Source organism: Triticum aestivum, chromosome 2B, assembly GCF_018294505.1.
Source record: "Triticum aestivum cultivar Chinese Spring chromosome 2B, IWGSC CS RefSeq v2.1, whole genome shotgun sequence".
In the NCBI taxonomy this organism is placed as follows: Eukaryota; Viridiplantae; Streptophyta; class Magnoliopsida; order Poales; family Poaceae; genus Triticum; species Triticum aestivum.
The window spans coordinates 614,128,418-614,136,881 of record NC_057798.1 but is presented as its reverse complement, the minus strand read 5'-3'; positions in this window follow the sequence as shown (position 1 = coordinate 614,136,881).

The window sequence follows — 8,464 nt, the reverse complement described above, 5'->3', positions numbered from 1 at the left end:
TCTTTGCTAGGTTGAGCATCAACATGCACATTATCATTAACATTATCATTAGGTTCATGTTCATCACCTGATTGTGTTTTAGCATCAGAAATAGAAATATCATTGGGATTCCCAGGTGTGTCTACAGTAGGTTCACTAGAAGCATGTAAGGTTCTATCATTTTTCTTCTTCTTCTTCTTAGAAGAACTAGGTGCCTCTAAATTATTTCTCTGAGAATCTTGCTCGATTCTCTTAGGGCGGCCTTCAGGATACAAAGGTTCCTGAGTCATTCTACCAGTTCTAGTATCCACTCTAACAACAAAGTCATTTTTATTATTCAATTCATCAAGCAAATCATTTTGAGCTTTGAGTACTTGCTCAGCTTGAGTAGCAACCATAGAAGCATATTTGCTAACGCTGTGAAGTTCATCTTTAACTCTAGCTAGATTATCACCTACGCGTCCTATCTCGAAAGCATTATTCTTTAACTCTCTACCAACATAAGCATTAAAACTTTCTTGTCTATCCATAAAGTCATCAAATTCATCTAAGCATGGGCTATGAAATTTAGTAGAGGGTATTTCAAAATTTTCGTATCTATAGAGAGAATTTACCTTCACTACCTGTGTCGGGTTATCAAGACAATGTGGTTCTTCAGGCGGTATATTCAGACCATGTATTTCTTCAATAGGAGGTAAATTCTTAACATCTTCAGCTTTAATACCTTTTTCTTTCATTGATTTCTTTGCCTCTTGCATATCTTCAGGACTGAGAAATAAAACACCTCTCTTCTTCGGAGTGGGTTTAGGAATAGGCTCAGGAGTTGGCTCAATTGGTTCAGGAATTACTTCAGGAACCGGCTCGGGAAGAGTCCAATTATTTTCATTAGTCAACATATTATTCAATAGTATTTCAGCTTCGTCGACTGTTCTTTCCCTGAAAACACAACTAGCACAACTATCCAAGTAGTCCTTGGAAGCATCGGTTAGTCCATTATAAAAGATATCAAGTATTTCATTTTTCTTAAGATGATGATCAGGCAAAGCATAAAGCAACCGGAGAAGCCTCCCCCAAGCTTGTGGGAGACTCTCTTCTTTGATTTGCACAAAATTATATATTTCCCGCAAGGCAGCTTGTTTCTTATGAGCAGGGAAATATTTAGCAGAGAAGCAATAAATCATATCCTGGGGACTACACACACAACCAGGAGCAAGAGAATTATACCAAGTCTTAGCATCACCCCTTAATGAGAACGGAAATATCTTAAGGATATATAAATAGTGAGACTTCTCATCATGAGTAAATAGGGTGGCTATATCATTCAACTTGGTAAGATGTGCCACAACAGTTTCAGATTCAAGGCCATAAAAAGGATCAGATTCAACTAAAGTAATAATATCAGGATCAACAGAGAATTCATAATCCTTATCAGTAACACAGATAGGTGAAGTAGCAAAAGTAGGATCAGGTTGCATTCTAGCATTAAGAGACTGCTACTTCCATTTAGCTAATAATTTCTTAAGATCAGATCTATCATTGCAAGCAAGAATTTCCATAGCAGCTTTTTCATTCATAACATAACCCTTAGGAACAACAGGTAAAACATAATCATTGGGGGAACGTTCATCATCACTATCATCAATAGCATCTTCAATATTTTCATTGCCCCTAACTCTAGCAAGTTGTTCATCAAGAAATTCACCTAATGGCAAAGTAGTATCACACACAAAAGTAGTTTCATTATGCATAGAAGAAGTGGCATCATCAATAACATGTCACATATCAGAATTCATAGCAGTAGCAGGTTTAGGTGTCGCAAGCCTACTAATAACGGAAGGAGAATCTAGTGCAGAGCTAGATGGCAGTTCCTTACCTCCCCTCATAGTTGAGGGCAAAATCTTGGTCTTAGTGTCTTTCAAGTTCTTCATAGTGATCAACATATATAAATCCTATGCTCCTCGGCAACGGCGCCAGAAATTAGTCTTGATAACCCACAAGTGTAGGGGATCGCAACAGCTTTCGAGGGTGAAGTACAACCCAAATTTATTGATTCAACACAAGGGGAGCCAAAGAATATTCTTGAGTATTAGCAGTTTAGTTGTCAATTCAACCACACCTGGATAACTTAGTATCTGCAGCAAAGTATTTAGTAGCAAGAGTGGTATGATCATAATGGTAACAGTAGCAACAATAAAGATAAATGTTTTTGGGTTTTTGTAATAGTTGTAACAGTAGCAACGGAAAAGTAAATAAGCGAAGAACAATATATGAAAAGCTCATAGGCAATGGATCAGTGATGGATGATTATGCCGGATGCGATTCCTCATGCAATAGTTATAACATAGGGTGATATAGAACTAGCTCCAATTCATCAATGTAATGTAGGCATGTAGTCCGTAAATAGTCACACGTGCTTATGGAAAAGAACTTGCATGACATCTTTTGTCCTACCCTCCCGTGGCAGCGGGGTCCTAGTGGAAACTAAGGGATATTAAGGCCTCCTTTTAATAGAGAACCGGACCAAAGCATTAACACATAGTGAATACATGAACTCCTCAAACTACGGTCATCACCGAGAAGTATCCCGATTATTGTCACTTCGGGGTTGTCGGATCATAACACATAATAGGTGACTATAGACTTGCAAGATAGGATCAAGAACACACATATATTCATGAAAACATAATAGGTTCAGATCTGAAATCATGGCACTCGGGCCCTAGTGACAAGCATTAAGCATAGCAAATCATAGCAACATCAATCTCAGAACATAGTGGATACTAGGGATCAAACCCTAACAAAACTAACTTGATTACATGGTAAATCTCATCCAACCCATCACCGTCTAGCAAGCCTATGATGGAATTACTCACGCACGGCGGTGAGCATCATGAAATTGGTGATGGACGATGGTTGATGATGACGACGGCGACGAATCCCCCTCTCCGGAGCCTCGAACGGACTCCAGATCAGCCCTCCCGAGAGAGATTAGGGCTTGGCGGCGGCTCCGTGTCGTGAAACGCGATGAAACTTTCTCCTCGATTTTTTTCTCCCTGAGACGGTATATATGGAGTTGGAGTTGAGGTTGGAGGAGGTCCAGGGGGCCCACAAGATAGGAGGGCGCGCCCCTAGGGGGGCTGTCTCGTGGACAGCCCATGGGCCCCCTGACCTTGATTCTTTTGCCAAAAATTCTTATTAAATCTGAAAAGTGCCTCCGTGGATTTCCCGGACATTCCGAGAACTTTTCTTTTCTACACATAAAACAACATCATGGCAGTTCTGCTGAAAACAGCGTCAGTCCGGGTTAGTTTCATTCAAATCATGCAAGTTAGAGTCCAAAACAAGGGCAAAAGTGTTTGGAAAAGTAGATACGTTGGAGATGTATCATAGCCCCTGAACCAGGCTTCAATGACGATGAGTACGGCGCGCGGATTGTCTTCGGCGTTGCAAGGCGGGTTCCATCTCCGAATACTCCAAGATAAATTCTGGACACAAGGACCGTGTTCGGCTCTGCAAGACAAACTTCACATACCACCGTAGAGAGAACAATAATCCACGAGTCTGATCCGCTGACAACCCTTTGTTGCATGACACCATGCTACGGCCCAGCTTTTATTTCGAACCGTTTTTATGACCAGCTACCGCACACATCGCGAGGCGGTTTCTTTGGCACGTCTTGTCAAAGTAGAGATCGTGTTCCCCTTATTGCGGGATCCTCATCAATATGGGTATGGGTAACCCAACCGTGCCAGCAATCGCGCTTGGAAAATGAGTAATTTTGACAGGCAAGTGGGGAGGCGCACATTTTTTCACCAGCTTTATAAAGGGATAAGGATTCCCCGTTTCCACCCATGCCTTCTTCCTCCTTTGCTCATCCGTTCTCGCACTCTTGAGCCCCAGCGCCCAAGTTCTCACCTTCTCCATAGGACCATCCACAGCATGTCCGGAGCGGGAGGCAAGTGGATGGCCTCCTCTGTCACGGAGGAGGATATCACCAAGCTTCGGGCAGTCGGATACCTGGCCAAAAACATTGCGCACAAGCTCCCGGCGGGAGGGACAGATCACCCCTACCCCAAAGTCTCGGGAGAGAGTAGTATTCCTCCATCATTTCATCCGCGGACTAGGATTTCCACTCCACCCGTTCGTCCGAGGGCTCATGTATTACTATGGGCTAGATTTCCATGATCTAGCCCCAAATTTCGTCCTCAACATCTCGGCATTCATCGTCGTGTGCGATGCCTTCCTCCGCATCAGGCCCTACTACGGCCTGTGGCTGAAAATCTTCTGCGTGAAGCCAAAGATTGTTAGCGGCCAGCAGGCGGAGTGCAGAGGCGCCATGGTGGGCAGAATGCCCAACGTCACATGGCTTGACGGCTCCTTTGTGGAGACCGTGAAAGGGTGGCAGTTAGGGTGGTTCTACATCACCAAGCCACGTGACACCAATTGGGTGGCGGCCCCCAAATTCCGATACAGAATTCCCATGCGGCTCACCTATTGGGAAAAGAAGGGCCTGGCCTCGGGCAAACCTAAGAAGCTGATCGGACTCGAGACCTGCATCAAAAGTATGAGGGACAAGAAGATCAAACTTGTCAACCTGGTCCAGGTCATGCTCGTCCGCCAGATTCTACCGTGTCAAAGACGGGCATTCAATATGTGGGAGTTTGATCTGGCCGAACACCAGATGCTGCATGAGCTCTTCGACATGACGTATAAGGATGTCTGGAAGGTGCTGTTCAAGACCGGCGAAGTTCCTCCTCCCATTTCCGAGGACTGCGGGCTCAGTGCAAAGCGCCTCGCCAATCCGGTAAGTCCTCCTACCATCATAAGATGCACCTTTCCCACCATATTCTTGGGAGGATTTTAAGTCACCATGCTGACAAAACAGGTTTACATGGAGACGGCGGAGCAGATCGACTGTCCGGCTCCACTGCCCGAAGATCCAGCGACCGCAGTCCTAACGGAGATGCTGGCTCCGGCACCTTACAAGGTGCCGGAGAAGAAGGCCGAAAAGAAGGCCACGGGGACCAGGAAGGGTCTCCGGCGTGAGGTCGCACCGGACGCCTCGCCCGAAGACGACGAGGCGCACTCCTCCCATGAAGGGGAGGAGAAGAAGAGGAAGAGGGTCGCCCCATCCGGGGAGGCCGAAGGGTCCAAGAAAGCGGCCGCAGGGACCAGGAAGGGTCTCCGGCGCCAGGCCGTGATAGACTCATCGTCAGAGGACGGCGAGGCAGATTCCTCCCATGGAGCCGGGGGGAAACACGAAGAAATGCCCCCTCCCCGCACGGGGGAGGAGAAGAAATGGAAATCCGCCCTACAAGGGGAGGCTAGGATGCCAAAGAAGGGAAAGGTATCCCTTCCGGACCACTCCACCACAACCGCCTATAGCGAGGAGGAGTGGCTGCCCAGGGAGAAGCCCCAGGCGAAGTCGTAAGTATCTGCACTCTGTAACAACTTCCGCGCGGCTCTGACTTTCTGGTTCGTAATGACACCGAACACATGTATGCAGTCCGGCCGGGTCCAATCTCGGGGTATCCTCTTCGGATGGGTCCTTGAGTGCGTCAGAGATGGATTCACTCTCGACGGCCACCTCCCCTCGACCTGCGGATGACACCGAGGTGTTGTCCCAAAGGATACCCAAGTAGGGGGCAATGATTCCGGAGACGCCCCAAGGCGAATCCCAGACGCCGGGCGCATGGTGGGTAAGATCCCCATGGATTATGCGGGCGGGAGCCGCAGCAAGTCCCTCTCTCCGCTGACTACTGCACCGGAGCCTTCACAGGTTTCGGATTCAAGTGAGCAGCCCCTCGCTAAGGAGGGTGAGCCGGCCATGCCGATGACCTCCGCCAAGCCAGAGGCATCGGATAATTTGCTGGAAGTGCTTCGCAGCGCTTCCATCAACGAAGAGCACCGTACTCTCATGGGTACGGTGATTGAGAAGGTCCGGTCCACCAAAAGCGGATTGACTGAAGCCTGCACCAGCCTCCTAATAGGCTTTGAGGTAAGTAATGAAAAGTGTGAGAAAATATCACCTAATAGAAAGTAGCACCTGATACTCTGTTTGGTGTTCGGAAAGACAAAGCCAAACGGAGGGTCAATTTGTAATCCGTAGGAGTCTAACAATACTTGTCTATGTTAATAAGCAAGCGCTGCTGCTAACCGCTGCTGCGCGCACAGCTGAGGTCGCCGGACTCAAGCAGGACCTGGGGCAGGCCAAAGAGGAGCTCAGCCTCGTGAAGAGGCAGCTCGAGGAGAACAAAGGTAAGTGATACCCCGTCTGTGTGTAGAGGAGAAAATTGATGATGCTAACGAGAAGCATTATGATTTTTGACAGGGGAGGCAACCGAAGTGGCGGCCCTGAAGAAAGCGTTGTCCGAAGCCGAAGCCAAGGCGGCCACAGAGCGCACCAAGCGTGAGAAACAATATTCTCGGGTGGGGGAGGTACAGCAAGAGCTCCAGGAGTTCGGCAAGAAGTTCGAGTCCTTGGAGCATGACTTCAAGACGCATACGTCCGAGCTTGCCAAAGCCCTTGAGAGTGCGAAAAATGCCAAGGCCGAAGCCCAAAAGGCCCTCCAGGAAATCCAGGCGGCCAAGAAGATAGCGGCGGGTAAGGCATTCGTTATGCAAAGCAAGCGTGTGGAGGAGACATTTCTTTTACTCACCCGCATTCAGAGCTCTCTAGGGGCATTCGCAGATCTACCATGCAGCATATCGGATGTCGCGGAGTTCTACTGTGCCAAAGAGGGGAGCTCTATGGAGAAGCTGTTCTGGTCCCAGTATACTGGAGCCAAACACCCAATGTCCTTGAGTGACCAACTGAAGCAATTGGTCGAACTCCACAGGATGGCCGAACTAGTCATGAAGGACCTCATAGTCTGGATGTGGCCTGGTGAGCCCCTTCCTGACAGCTACTTTGGCCTTATAAAGCGGATGGTAAGTGCTTGTCCGCGGCTTGAAGTTATCAAGCAGTCCGTCTGTATTGAGGGTGCCCGCCAGGCCTTTGCCCGCGCGAAGATGCATTGGGCCAAACTGGACGCTGAGAAGCTGGTGAAGGACGGACCCTCGGAGGGTAAGGAGCATCGCTACCCTGAGAAATATTATGATGGCGTCATGAAAGGCGCTCGCCTTGTGGCCGATGAATGCACCAAGAACTTAATCTTTGAGTGAATGGACTTATGTCGTCTTTGTAATATGAGAACGAGTTTGTGTATGCTATATAATGCTTTGCTGATTTAAAATATTACCTTCTGTGCGGCCGTTTATTAAATTCTGAGAGTAGGCCAGTCATCGGCTTCCGCCCCCGTGTAGCTAGTATAGGGGTGTTCATGGAAAACCCAAACACTCTTTATCCAAGTTTTTGGTCCTTTAAGGAGGTGTTTGGCACAGCGAATGAGGCAATCGCACTATGCGGCTTTATAACTCTCACTTGGCCATAGAAGTCTATAATTTTAAATTTTGGCGAAGCCCCTAGTTCGGAAGGCCGAACTGGGGCGCTATACACACCCAAATCAAACAAGGCCGATTCCTCGCCTTAAGCGGAGAAAATCTTTAAGGATTTAGTACCTATCGAACAGCGACCAGCTCTCGCCGCATCATGACGGTCAGTTTTCGTCTTTCTCTACTGAGGTGCTCGTCCGAAAGAACCAGGACACAATTGCAATAGTTCTTTCTGCGCTACCTTAGCCGTTATAACGGAATGTAAGCTACCAAAACAAGGGAGCCGGGCTAACCCAACTATTGACCCAAGACATGATTCAGAGTTGATGCATATAATGCTATAAGTTCGGGGTGCCGCATTGTCGAAAGTGTTCGGACTTTTATTGCCATGTTATGGGGCTCAATAAAAAGTCCCTGGCGAACTGATCGTACCGAAGTGTATGGATCCAACATTAAATAAATATTCAAGGGAAAATATGAAGATAGTAATAAGAAGCTGACGATGTATACTATTTCCCATTGTTATTTGGATAATACGGCAAGGCGTATGTGTACAATTAAAGTATTTAAGTAGAAACAAGTAGGACTATTTGACATGTCCTATCCAAGGGCAAGCTGCATGCGGGTATGTAAAAACAGGTATAACGATCATTGACAGAGACCACCTGGGTATCCCCTTGTGTGCAAAGCCTCTTGCCTCCTTGGTGTTCCCCCCAGTGATGAGTCCGGTAGTCCGATTATCTGAAGGGGCTGCCCGAAAGTAGGGTCCTGAAAAGAAAGAAAGTAGAAGGGTGTGCGGGCCTTGTGGAGGCTAAACCGCGTTGTGAGCTGCGCCGTTGACTCACCTCCGGCTATGCCCATGGTATTTTGAGTGCGTAGTTGTGTACGCGTGGCACAAATGCCTCCTCAATGGGGCTGGGGCGAAGGCCGGATTGCTAATTGAGCTCTTGGCGTGCCTGACCATCCTGCTGCGGGGTGGTCTGGACTCGCTTGACGGTGTTCGGGGTTGTTATTGCCGAATGGGCTGTCTGTCGAAGAAGGCTGCTTTGTA